This window comes from Balaenoptera acutorostrata, chromosome 4, assembly GCF_949987535.1.
Source record: "Balaenoptera acutorostrata chromosome 4, mBalAcu1.1, whole genome shotgun sequence".
NCBI classification, from domain to species: domain Eukaryota; kingdom Metazoa; phylum Chordata; class Mammalia; order Artiodactyla; family Balaenopteridae; genus Balaenoptera; species Balaenoptera acutorostrata.
Window position 1 is genome coordinate 73,981,191 of NC_080067.1, and position 14,817 is coordinate 73,996,007.

Genomic DNA, 14,817 nt, shown 5'->3' on the forward strand with positions numbered 1-14,817 from the left:
TTATTCTTAATATATTCAAATAAATAAAAGATGAAAATCTATAGAGTAGAAATTCTGCAATTAAAAGATTTTAAAACAAAATTAATAATTTAACAATAGAATTTAATAATTTAGACACAGTTAATAATAGAATTTAATAATTTAGACATAGCAGCAGCCATATGTGAAGAGATAATAGATGAGAATTATCCAGTGATTAAATTTAAGAAGGTATGTGTGATCCAAGCAATTCTGACCTAACTTTTTTTTTACTGATATTCCTGAAAACTTGAAACAATAACAGTGTGTAAAAGAAGCTAAAAGCACACACACACAAATTTTCAAAGGAGCAACAATTGGACTGAGAGCTGAATCCTCAACAAAAGTAATAAAATAAAATAAAATGAAATAAAAAACAGTGAAGTATACTTTTATAGTACTAAAATAAATAAAAATCTAGATTGCTATACCCAGAAAAACAAAATAAAACAAACATTTTCAAAAATTAATGTGAAATAAAATTACCTTCATATAAATAAAAATTATGAGAATTTTTCTAAACAGACAAAATGAATTACAAGAAATATTTTTCAAGCAGAAGGAAAATAATTTCAGATGGAAGATCAGAGATACAGGAAGGAATGAAGAGCAATAAAAGTGGTCAGTATCAGGCTGAATCTAAATAAACATTGACTACATCAAATAATAATAATAATGTCTTGGGATACATAGAGAGAGAGAAAGGGAGAATTAAAATATGTAACAATTGCATTGAGATGAAATGTAGTGGTAAAAGGAGTTAAAGTGTTTTAAGTCCCTTGGATTTTTTTTAAGGTAAAAGTGACAATTAATCTAGACTAAGTCAAGGACATTGTATTCCTAAAGTATTCACAAAAAGAATAACAACAAATAATTTTCACCTAACAGAGAAAAAAAAAAGGAACCAGATAAATATGTAATCTACCCAAAAGAAGCAGAAGGTGGAAACAAGAGAAGAGAGAGGAGAGATAAATAGAAAGCAAATAGGAAGCTGACAGATTTTAATACAACTATATCAATAGATATATTACTTATAAGTGGATAAGTGCTCTAATTAAAGGAAAGATATAAAAATCAAAAAATTATAATATACTAACTACAAAAAAACATTTCTAAAATATGAGTACTGCAAGGTTGAAGTTAAAAATTTGGAAAAAGATATAGAATACAAACACTAACCAAAAGAAAGCTTCTAAGTTCTATCCGTATCAATGTAGACTTCAGTACAAAAAAATCATTATTAGAAATAAAGCCAGACACATCAAATGGTAAAAGGTTACCCACTAGGATCATAGAGAATAAAGACATAAAATATACATTTGTACACAGTGTCATTGTCTCAAAATATGTGAGAAAAAAAAAACAAATGTATATAAAGAAACAGAAAAATAGGTGACAGGGGATATTTTAATGCAGCTTATTCACTAGCTGATAGAACAAACAGGAAAAAGAAAATCAGTAAATATAGAGAAAATTTGAACAATGTGATTAGCAAACTTGACTCAATTGAAATATATGGAACACTGCACCCAACACCTGCAGAATACACCTTCTTTCAAAAACACTTGGAATATCCACAGAAAATGACTAAACAAAATAATTTGAGAACACACTATTGGCATTTTCTACTAAAGTTGAAATAACATACCCTACCTTATGACAGAGGAATTCCACTAGTATATTTTTTTAAAAATCATACATAGAGGCATCAAAAGACACATACAAAATTATTCATAGCAGCAGTATTCATAATGGTCAAGAACTGGGAAATACCCAATAGCAGAAGAATGGCTATTTAACTGAGAGCACATTTATACACTGTAATAGTATATGGTAATGAAAATAAACAAACTACAGCCAAAGGCAACAACGTATTCGAATATCACTAACTTAATATTTATCAAAAGAATTCAGTCGGGCTTCCCTGGTGGCGCAGTGGTTGAGAATCTGCCTGCCAATGTAGGGGACACGGGTTCGAGCCCTGGTCTGGGAAGATCCCGCATGCCGCGGAGCAACTGGGCCCGTGAGCCACAAATTACTGAGCCTGCGCGTCTGGAGCCTGTGCTCCGCAACAAGAGAGGCTGCGACAGTGAGAGGCCCGCGCAACGCGATGAAGAGTGGTCTCCACTTGCCACAACTAGAGAAAGCCCTCGCACAGAAACGAAGACCCAACACAGCAATCAATCAATCAATCAATCAATAAGAACGTGACTTTCTAAAAAAAAAAAAAAAAAAAAAAAAGAATTCAGTCAAGGATAATATATACTGCATGTTTCCACTGGTACAAAACTCAAAAACTAAAGGGTAGTAAAAGCTAAACTAAAGGTAATATTAGAAATCAGTATTATCATTATGTCTATTCAGAGGGAAGAAATAGTGAATGAAGGGAGAGTGGGTGCTGGCAATATTCCATTTCTTGAACTGGGTGATGATTACACAGATGTTCTCTTTGTCATAGTTAATTGAACTCTGTAAATATGTTTTCTCTGAGTTTTTTTCATATATGTGTTATACATTACAATTATGTATGGGAATGTATAATTATATATGTATATATAAAGAAAAAATATATGCATATATGTGTATACATATAATGGAGTAAGATGTGACATTACTTTCTCTAATTGAAGTCAACATACTATCAAGCCTCTATGACAACTGATAATGGACAGCACTTGACCTTGACAAATAAAGGTGTCTCAGTCTCTTCTTTTTAAAAATAGTCTATTTTGGGTAGTTAGACTAGATATAGCACCAGCTGTCCTCTCTTCTTTGGCCCAGATCTCTCCTCTCACACTGTAGTCAGCATCTCCTCTAAATTAATATTGAACACATATTTAAAGGCTGTAATATTTAACCAGTGCTAAAATAGTAGGCTTCATAATACACCTACATGACTTGGTTGAGGCTATATATAAACTATCCGCATGTACCTATTCTGGTCTCAAAACCAATATTATTTCCTTTAAGTGCAGGTTTCATATCTAACGTTCCTTTTATTTTTGATTCTTTTGCCTAAAATAATTTACCCTACAGACTAGGCATTCATCAAATTTTTGTATTAACCATTGTCATATGATTTTTAAGGTAAAGTATTAATATCTACATGTTAAATAAGAGGAAAATAAAATTTCAAGAGATAAGCTACCCATGAGCACACACGTAGAAAATGGCAGAGTTCATATTCAAAGTCTGACTCCACAGCTTAGGTTCTGTCTTCCAAGTTCCGTACCCTCCCTAAACAGAAAGTTAGACTCAGATCTATTTTTTCTTAGTCCTCTCATTAAGACTCAAGAACATGTTCACAAGAGAAGGACAAGAAAAATTTCCTCCTCCAAAGAGGTTTGAACTAATTTTTTTACACATCTCAACCCACTCTGCTACTCAGAGTTCTTTACTATAAAACTCTTTGGTTTGTCATGCAAAGAAATTGCAGATGAGTCCCTACCATTGATCCTCCAGACGTCCCAAACATATCTAAATCCTCTAGTGACAGTTTATGCTAAAATATAAACTGAGTCCCTAATACATAAAAATGAAGTTTGTTTTTCTACCCCCAAAATAGAAATTTAACTTTGCATCATGTGAATTATTCTAGTATTCTTATTAAAAACTCATCTTTTTATCTGTGTCTCTTCTCCCTGTAGCTGGTGAATTTCTCAAGAGAAGAATGTTTGTTCTGATTTTTCTAATCGTTTTCAAAGCACTTAACACAGTGCCTAGTACAAATAAACATTCAGTTAATGTTTTTTGCTCAAGTTTTCATAGAAATGAAGAGAAGTCAAGTCAAAAGAGCAACAGGAAAATCCACTGTTGTGTCTTTATTATTAAGGTTAATTTTTTTGGCTTAGTTTATGCTAAACAATCATGATCATTTTCTTTCATTCTCACCTGCTTTTCACGTGTCAACATATTACAAAAGGATGCTAAAAATCACCCCTAGTAATACGTGTAGAAATATTTCCTTAAGCAATTATATTTGCAAGGTTTTTCCACTTTTACCCTAAGAATTGGTAGTTGATGGAACAAGGAGGGCCAGTAATAACAGTTGCTAATGGTAACATATCCTGAGGACAAACAGGAGGGAGATCCTGGGAAGTAGCTTGGAGAAAACCATAGCGTTAAGGGAGGATATCAAAGTAAAAATAGAATACATTAGAAATCACCATCTTTCGTTGGATGGATATCCTGGCAGTCAAAGTCCATAAACAGAAGCAACTTGAGCCAAGACTTCCTTTGAAACCACTTCTATTTCATGGAAACTAATTTTTAACATGCTCAGTGGTTTAGGAACATGAAGAGTCAGTTTACAAATCATTATGCACTTCATGAAAAGAAAAAGAAATTGTCAAGAACCCAGATTTTAAAACCATATAATGGAGTTAAACATTGTCATGTGACAAATTAGAGGGACACCAGAGTAATTTCAACACAGTCAAATCATCAGCCTTCAATCTTCATAGTGATTATGCTCTCAGCTTACATATATCTCTGCATTACTGTGGTGTCTTAATAACATCTGTTAAAAATCCTGACATGTTGGTAATGTGAGGAGAGAACATCCTTCAGTGTACCTATGCCAATAAGCAAATGTCTGTTCTAGTTACTGAGGTTTTTAGTCTTTCTGACTATATATAGCTCATACTTCTCTGATCTCCTTACCTCAGAATAGAGTGTATTGAATAGCTCAATGAAAATCAGCAAGTTGTGATTATTAACTAGTTCATATGTTGGTTTGAATACCCAGGTCTATGATAAAATGCTCTAATAATAGGAGTGAGGTAAGTGTGCAATAAATCTGGACTTGGTAGGAGAATTGCATTAAATTTATCTTAAATATAAGGCAACCATCTTGTTATTTGTTAAGATATTTTTTAATTTTCCATTTCTGATATTAAGAAATTATACAATTATTGTATATTCTGGACCAAATATAATACCCTCTTCTTCTAGAATGTGCACTTTAATCCACAAACACCTCTGTAAGTGTTTCTCATCACTGAGTACTTGTACACATCCTTCAAATCTTAACTCATGTATCTCCTACTTTATGAAACCGTCCTCCACTCCCCCAGGCAGAGGCAGTTAGGCTACTTCCTTTACGTTACCACTGAATTTACAGCAGCCATAGCACTTGTTATAATAGTGTGCTTATTTTTCTCTTCTTTCGGAATGAGTTTCTCAAGTGTAGAAGTGACTTGTTTAGCCTAGCTCTGGAACACAGTTGAGAAAAATAATAATTTGTTAAATGAGCCGATCTGCCTTCTGGATCTTATCTCCCATAATACCTCACACCAATACCATGTATGCATTTCATTATGCTTCAGACACAGAGGAATATTTACCATTTTAAAACCTTTCACACTTTTTGTTATAATAGTTCGGTTCAAAGAGTTGTTTCAGTCTGCATGGCCCATCTCTTGACTGAGACAGAAGACATTCGTTGATAGTACGGGACACCTGTTCTCTGTCGTCTTTAAGGAACTCTAGAGAACTGCCTCGGTTGCCAGAGCTTCTTCCAGCAAGTGTCTTCATTTCCATCACTGCCCAGTCCTACGGTAACTTGCAATTACTTCTGAGAAAGACCAACCATTCACTTCCCTGCGTGTTAGCGTGCTGATACTTTCCAATGTGCACATTACCTGAGAGTGAGACCACAATTTGCTCAAAGTTCAAGACAATCTCTACACTTTATTGGGTATGTGATTTGGAGCCGGCAACTTAACTTCACTTTGTCTCAAGTCGTCAGCTGAAAAATTATGATACTGACAGTAACCATCTTAAAATGCTACCTATTTTATAAAATTCGATTGAATGTGAAACCGCGATGATAGTCACCATTTATTGAATACATATTAAGCATTTACATTTGCTTTACATACATTATTAAATTTAATCATCCCTACAGCATTACAGAATAAGTATTGGTATCCACTTTCTACAGAAATGTGTGTGTGTGTGTGTAGGAAACTATATCTAGTATAGTAATCTGGTCGCAGTTAATTGAAATATGACAGGTTGGAGTAGGGAGATAAGACCCCTCAACTAATATGGATTTTTATCAAGTGTAATAATAAGGTTGTTAAGACAATAAACCAGCAATCAGCTTTCAATTGGGAGCTGGTTTTTTTTAACAAAGTAATGTAAAATCTAAGAATATGTTAGCGAATAATCTGGTTTTTCATGCCAGTTCTTTGGATACTTTTCTTTCCAAGCACCATCCCCCTACTTTCTTCACATATCTTACTCCACCTGGTAAAGGAAAATAATAATTTCTATCCCCTTGTCAGGTAGAGTATGAGTGAAAGGTGATTCCAGGTAGGACATGTTCCCTATGACTGAAATAGAGCTCAGAATGGGAAACTTTTACCTTGATAACTTGAAAATAGGGGAAAGATTCCAGAAGTCATGCACCAAAGATTAAAATACAACAGCAATTAAAAAATCAAATAGTCAATCCAAGTAGTAAGGTAACCAGTGGGAGTCAGTAACAAAACCAACTTGTGATTTGAGAAACCAGAAAAACTAAGGATAAAATGTTGTGGAGTAGACATAACGGAAGTGATCTGGAAATGTTCCTGAAATGGAGCAAGCATGGCTCCAGTAGCCAAATCCAAGGCAGGTAAGGGTTTTGTAGGTCAGGAGTGTCTGACTGAGCCTGAGAAGAACAGAAAGCATACTAATCCTTCATATCAAGAGATATGAACAGTGTATGCCAAAAATAAAGCCACCTTTTCAATCTCAGTTTCCATGTATTAGCTTGTCTACTTGGTCTGTCTACGGGCTCCTTAGAAGCAAATCTCTTCTTGAAGCAGATGCAAGCCTGTCTTTTAAAAGAAACATTTGGAGAATCAAAGTTTCTTCTCTGCCCCAATAAGGGTGGCAGAGAAAACAAGGCTTCTGAGAAAGTAAAAGCTAATTTTTTAAGATGGTCTAAATAAGATTAAGTAATAATAAAAGAATTATACTGATTATCATGTTTATACTCACTTTTAATGCTTTTGAATTTAAGCATAAAATCCTATATTTTGAACCTAGAATCAGTATTTTTAAATCAACTAAGAACATACTAAATTAAATAAATCAATTTTTGCTTACTGAGTTAATTCAATCAATCAATAAAGCTTTCATTGTAAGACATTAAATATAGAAAAACATTTCCAATAGACACTTATTTCAGAGTAGTTTGATATACTAATAGCCCTTGCATTCCAAATCTCCAATTCTATAGAGAGCTTCCTACCTGAGATCTTGAATTCTTTGGACCAAGGCAAACAGATACTGGGCCAGATTCTATATCCCTATGTCTAATTTTTCCTTCCTTAATCTAGCCAGCCCTGTTTCTAAAAAGAGACTTTTATACATATATGTGATCAGTATATCCTCTTCCATACACTTTCTCCTAATTTTCCTAGCAGAAGGTTTCTGGAAAAAAAGAAAAAAAGAATGAAAAGATACATGTGTAATTCTAGGTAACTTGCTCTAGTTTAAAGGGTGAGTAGAAATTATTTACATTTAGGAGGTTTATGATATGTAGTTAGAATATGCGCTGTGAACACATCAGGTTTGAATCTCAGCCCCTACCACTAACTAGCTGGTGACGTCTACTAAGGCATTTAAGCATTTCATGCTAAAGTTACTTCTTTTCAAACGTATGGCTAATAGTAATACCCGCCTCTTAAATCTACTTTGAAGATTAAACCTGATATGGAATGTAACACTATTAGCAGAGTACTGGCTCTGAGGAGGAACTGAATAGATGTTAATTGTTATTCCTATTATTACCAGATGTCATATTTTCGTAATATGGAAATGAGCTATTCTTTGTTTCAATTTCTTTTGCCTTAGTCTAAATATCACCCTTCTGTACACAGGAACAAGGGGGTCATGAAGCTGTTTAGATTAGTTAATCATAACCAAATAGATAATTAAATACATAGATAATTTTTCCTCAATAAGACCAGGTTCAATAAATCATGATTATTTAATAGTGTTATGCTCAAAGACCCATGAATAAAATAATTAAGGGAAATATGTTATTGGGAGTTTCATTGTTTGGTGAACTCAGAATCTTTGAAAACCTCAATGTTTATCATCTTGACTGATTTTTACTTCCTTCTGTTTGTTTTGTGTAAATAATGAAATTAATTTTCTTCCAATAATTCAACCTATTTTTGTTGTTATTTCATGCTAGACTTTAAGTATGAGTAAAAAACAAAGATGAGATGATAGTTGCCCAGTTCTGCTCAGAGAGGACTGGACAAAACTGGGAAGTATTATGGGACAGACTGGGAAGAGGATGGTTTTTCTCCCAGATTTGACTTTCATTGTCAACTCTCTGCACAAACTCCAACTTTACATTCAGCTTCATTACCATGTCCACATTTATAATGAGATTTAAGGCAAAAGCCTACATTTTAATGAAATGTAGATAGTTCTGCTTCACTTTGGCAGGTCAGTGAATTCTAATACCTTGGCAGGCAAGTGAGTGAAAGTTTATTTCAGATAATGAGCAAGGTTCACAAATGCTGAAACAAAAGTTCAATGTGAAGAGTAAGAAACAGTATTTTTTTTAATATTCTAAGAAATATAAAGGAACAAGGCTAAGCACATGTGATTTCTATTCAAGTAAATAGTTCGTGGTGATAATTGTAGGTAAGATAATTTTAAGGCTGGACTTTAATTTATAACTTCATTTTTTTTACATCCATGGAAGCTGAAAGATGATGTGAATCTTGAATATTAAAAAAAAAGTTACTTTTGTTCATTTGTGATTGTAATAGTGTGGACCTTAAAGGCTTCTTCTAGTCTTGGCCTGTAGATGGTAAGATACATCCTTATTCAAAAAACATGTGTGCACATACTTAATGTTAGGGTGAGATCTGTCAGCCACTCTTCAGGCACCCTGGCAACTAAAATAATATGACAGAAGGTAAATCTCTCAAATCGTGTTTAAAATATGCTTCTATAAAACTTTTGTTATACCATTTGTATAGCACCAATCACATTGAAATGTCATTATTTTTCAAATTAACCCTCTCCTCGGCAAGACCTTAAATTACTTGAGGATGCGGGCTATCCTATACAAACTCTTTACCCTATACCTTGACTTTCTCAGGACCTGGTACACAAAAGACTCTAAGGAGTGTTCCTTTGTGGAAATGAACACTCAATAATGTAGTCAATGTAGGCATATTTGCAAATAAGCAGTTACCTTACTTGGTAAGTAAAGGACATTTGACAATTGGAAAATTCCTTAGAGATCATTTGAATAAGCTCCTGATTTCACAGATGAGGAACTGGAAGTCCAGAAAATGTAAGACTTGTCCAGGACCTGCACAGGACAGGGAAGAGCCAGTCTCACTCCCCAGTCCCAATTACATCAGTCCGTGGAGGACCAAATGGAGGCAAGGGGGTCATTGTTCCAGTGAGTAACTTACTTCTACTCTACAAAGGGAAAACCTGTGGGATACTCCTAAATTAAATCATGCTGGCAGCCAAAAGTCCAGTTTTGCAGAAGACCATGGGATATGAAGATTCTGCATGAAGAAAAAGGTAACTTGCTTGCCTCTGCTAAATATCTACTCACTTCCAGTGCACAAAGTCATAAAAACATTAAAATTGCTAGTGTGTGTGTTTGTGTGTTTGAGAGAGAGAGAGAAAATGAATGAAAGAGAATAAGATTTGGATAAGAAAATATTTCCCCCAAATAGTAATTAACTATATGAAAATAAATTAATAGCATTTAGATTAGACATCAACTTTAAAAAAATAAAAATGAAAATATTACCTTTACTAATTCCTGACTATTTTTTATGACTAAAACCTATTGCTATTCCAGCTAAAATTGACACTTATCACTTTCTTGGCACTATGCACTTTCTATATCAATAAAAAGTAATGGCTAGGAATCTGGCCTCTGAACCATACTGAACCTGTTGACTAACCTCAGTTTCCTTATATTCAAAATGAATATGATAAAAGAATTAACCTCATAGGACTATTGTGATGATTTTAAATAAACCGGTACATGTAAAACACCTTAGAGTAATATATGGTTCGTGGTGAGTGCTCAGTAAATGTTAAATATGTATTTAACATGTATTTAAATAAATAAATAAAATATGTATCTTAAAATGTATTTCCAGCTCCTAAACATTGAGTTATAAACCCTTCCATATACCTCCTAACTTGAAACTTGAAAGGAAAGGAAATTCAGAGTTTAGAGAACTTCCAAATCATTTGTACGTCATTCCTTCCTTTTTCCTCAGTTTGAGTTCATTATTAAAAAGACAGAGAGAACTACCATGAAACATTTGTTTTAGCTTGAGAAAACAATGAAATCAAACGCAAAAAATTATTACTGTAGAGCCATTTGCTTGTGGTTTGAATAAATCACTGTTATTTAATATATGGAGGTAGTCATCAGAGAGATGAGTGAAATCTGACAAAAAATATTCTTGCCTAGGGCTTACATTCATACCTACACCTGTCTACCCCCATTTGGAATGAAAATATAAGTTTGTGAGCAAATATAGTTTAATAAGAGAACTAATTCTGAAGCAAAAGAGATGAACGATTGTATCACATATTACATGTATGTTTTATTCGACCAGTGTATTTGCTTAGGTAACAAGATGTAAATTGATTATAGGGCAAAGATGAGCATTATCAAATGAAAATTTAGTTTGACTTGCACAGTATATCTGTCAACCTCACTAGGGTATGTGTTTTATATTTTAAAACTTTCACATGGTAATAACTTTGATCAATATATGACAGGTTATATAAGCAAGCCACCTCTTTATCTATTTGAAAGTAAGTCTGTATATACTTTTCAATTTTTTGTTAATAGAATCAAAAGGCTTAAAAGAACATAACTAGTTCTCTAATCTGAGATTAGAAGTGATAATCATTTCTGCAACACCTGTAATAGATCCATTTTTTCTTAAGTACCCTTTGATGTGGAGGATATTCTTTGAGGGAAATAATTCTATCATCAAAACATCTAAATAAAGTGTTATTGACAGTCTTTTCACTCCTATTGAATTCAAATCTCTCTTCCTATACTTTATGACCCAAGATAAGTATGAGGACTCTGTATAATTTTTTTTGTCCTTCAAATTAAACATATCCATTCTTCTAAATGGTTTTTAGAGTAACTGTTTTCCAGATGCCACCCTGACCTGGGTCCCCACTTTGGGACACTCTAGTTTACCTGTATCTCTCTCAAAGTATGATACAATCTGACAAGCATAGAGTAGAGTAGGATGATTACCTTCATCCTTTGCATATCATCATGTTGATGTCAAAAGTTTGTAGGTATCCATATTATAGTTAATTTGCACTGGGTGTTTTACTTAGAATAAAGCTTTGCTTTATTAGATGCCTAAGAGAATTTAATAATCCTGTTAGTGGCTGTATGGTCAGGCCACCCAAGATGGCTCTTCTCTTGCTTTCTGTACATCCCCTGCTCAGCCAGTCAGTGCCTGCTTCACCTACACCCTACTTACATGACTGGCCTTCCTACATACTTGCCCCAGGCCCCGGCTACTGACTGTTCTTATCAAAGGAGAGGTGAGGGGCATACCCTTCTGCTAGTTTCCCGGTAACCAATGAGCCCACCTGACATCAATTCCCCCATAGCTGGTAACATCTCCCTGCGCCCGGAGCAAAGCTTGCCGCCATGTCCTGACCTGCTTCCGCAGCACCGGTGGGGTGTTGCTCCAGGATCTTGCTTCAGACATGTAAGCTCCCACATCCATTAAACCATTGATATCTCTGTCTCTGACACCAGGCTCTTACTTCAGTCTTGAAGCTGGGCAAGCACAGGGACTGTAGGCCTGCAGGGTGCAGCTCAATAGTGGCATATCCTACTTACTTAAGAGGTTCCAGCTTACTTATCTTAGTTACCACAGTATATTGAACAAAATTTATTTATGTTGTGATGCCTGAGGCTTCTTCCCAGTGTGAACTCATAGAGATGAATTTAAGGGATGTATAATTCAGAGACATGACTTCTCCACAATGATGGAAGTTGATGGCCTAAATAGATGCATTCTAGGAATGTCAGGGATACCCAGGACTGTCACACTGACTTCTCAACATCATTGGTGTAACACAGTGGAAAACAGTGTTGAGGAAGGTTTAAAGAAGAGGTTTTGGAGGAGTCACTCATGAACACAAATCCCAGCTCTCACATTTATACCTGCATGACTTTGAACATATTCCAAACCTCGTTTCCCCATGATTTAATTTTGGATAATTCCTACCTTGTAAGATGTGTCTAGAATTAGATGGAGAGACAATATAGTGTAGTTGTTAAAAACATAAGCTTTAAGGTCAGAAAAATTTGATTTAAATCTTGGCTTTACCACTAACTAGTTTATTCACTTTAGCTACGTTTTGGTTTCTTTGGTAAAAAGAGGATAATAGTAATTTCTCCTTCACTGTGTAGAAGTGAAAATTTAACAATAACACTGTCACATGGTAAGTTCTCAGTGAGTTATGCTGATTATTACAATGACTGTTTAAAAAACTGTAATACAGTACCTGTCTCATAGAAGATCATCAAAAATGGTTATTCTTATTATACAGTGTCCACCCCTGTAATTTCCTATAACTTTAACTTAAAATAATGGTTCCTGACTCAACACAAGAGACAAACACACTTGATATGATAATTGGTGAAAAACTTTCTAGAACATCAGGTGATCCATTAGGAAAAGAAGCCCTAAAAACAAAGATGCAAACAAGAGCTAATCAAGGGTTGAATTCCTCACAGGATAGTATGGAGTCCATCCTGGAGTTATTTGCATTTCAACTTTGCCTTTCCTATTAGAATATATGTTCCTAGAGAACAGAGTCACAACATCACAGACACAGCAGAATTCCTTGCACATCCAATGGGACAGGTAAATACAATTCTTTAATATTCAGAGTTTTCACCTGTATAATGGTGTTAATAATAGTTGCCCTATTATCTAAGAGTATTGTATCACCAAGAAAACAATTACTATAGCAGTAATATAACTTATAAACAGATTTGCAAATTTTGATGTGCTATTTGTTGATAGGTTATTATCATTATATTAGTACCTCATTGTACTAATATAATAATAATGAAGTGATTGTCTCCTGGAGTGTGTGTGTGTGTGATAAAATGACAGTTTGGTCTTCTAGTGTAGCTTCTGGTGTTCCCTACATTTCCATGTCCTTAAACTGATCAAGTCAGTGATTTGAACTGTTACAATTTAGCAGATAGAATCCTGTAGTTAATGTAACCAGTAGGGGTGATCTTAATAAAGGAAGGGTGTAAAGGGTGGAGGTATCAAATGGCAAGGGCATTCCATCAGGGTCAGCCAATGTTGTGCGGTAAAAACAGTTCTTGAAATAAGGCCAACGACTCTAGTCGAGGCTCTAGCCCCATAAAATAAAGGTGAAAGCCAATGCACTTTGGCTCAGAGGTGATCTGTAAACCTCCAGTTTGTTTTAAAATCTCCCACAACTGCAACTACATAAATACAGTGTGCCCTAGACATGGGATACATCCAAAATCAATGCAGGGACTTCCCTGGTGGTCCAGTGGTTAAGACTCTTCACTCCCAATGCAGGGGACCCAGGTTCGATCCCTGGTCAGGGAACTAGATCCTGCATGCCACAACTAAAGATCTCTCATGCCGCAGCTAAAGATCCCTCACACCACAATGAAGATCCCACATGCCGCAACTAAGACCCAGTGCAGCCAGATAAATAAATAAATATTTTTTTAAAAAATCAATGCAAACCAGAGTAACATGAGGAGTTCTATAGAGTCTAGAGGTAGAAATCAGTCTTCTGACCTGGTAGATTAGAATATGGAAATGTAGCCTTTTGGAGTTCACTTCAGGATAAATACAAGGGAAATATGAGGAGGCTTGTGAATGCAGTTCTTACACCTCTGAATTTCATCATTAAAGGGATGATTTATACAGATGAAAAATGCAGTGGAAAAGGTAGGACATAGCTAAGAGACAGGCTTTGCAAATTATTTCTATATATGAGTGCTTTAAAAGCTGTTTTCATGTCTAAAAAATTGGGATGATAAATAGAATATTGTCCAAAAATATGTAAAGGAATTATTGAAATATTGTTATACAGCAAAACAAGCATAACACTATAAGGAAGAAGACTTGTGTTTCCTTTTAGTATATAGGAAGCCACAAGACAACGTCACTTTCACAAAATCATGCAAAACTTTTAGCTTTTTTTGAGACCATCGGGGATTTGAGGTCAATAGATAACAAGGGTTAATAAATTTTAAATACTTGCAGTTCCTCTGAGGGGAGAGAGGGCATACAAATAGTTTCACCCTTGGTAGAACATTTGAAGTAAAGGAAGCCAACATAAAAGTGGTGAAGAACAAAAGAATCATTGAAATTTTAACAAATTTTTAAAGTAAATGTGTCACTGGCATGAGAGTTTAGAGTTCCCAGAGGCCCAAGATGTAAGTGAAATCCTCATTCATTTGCTAGGCTTATAATATACTAAAATTAAACACATACACACACACACACACACACACACACACACATACACTACCAGAGATTAGAATAAGAATAAGAAACAGTAAATGAATTTAAAGCTAGGTCAATAGAAACTATTTCAACTGAATTATAGGGAGAAAAGATATAAAAAAATCAAACCTTCCAAGAGGTGTAGGACAATATCAAATGATCTAACATACATGTAATTAGAATAACAGAAGAAAAAATAAAGAATGAAACAAAAAATATCTGAAGAGATAATGGCCATTTTTTT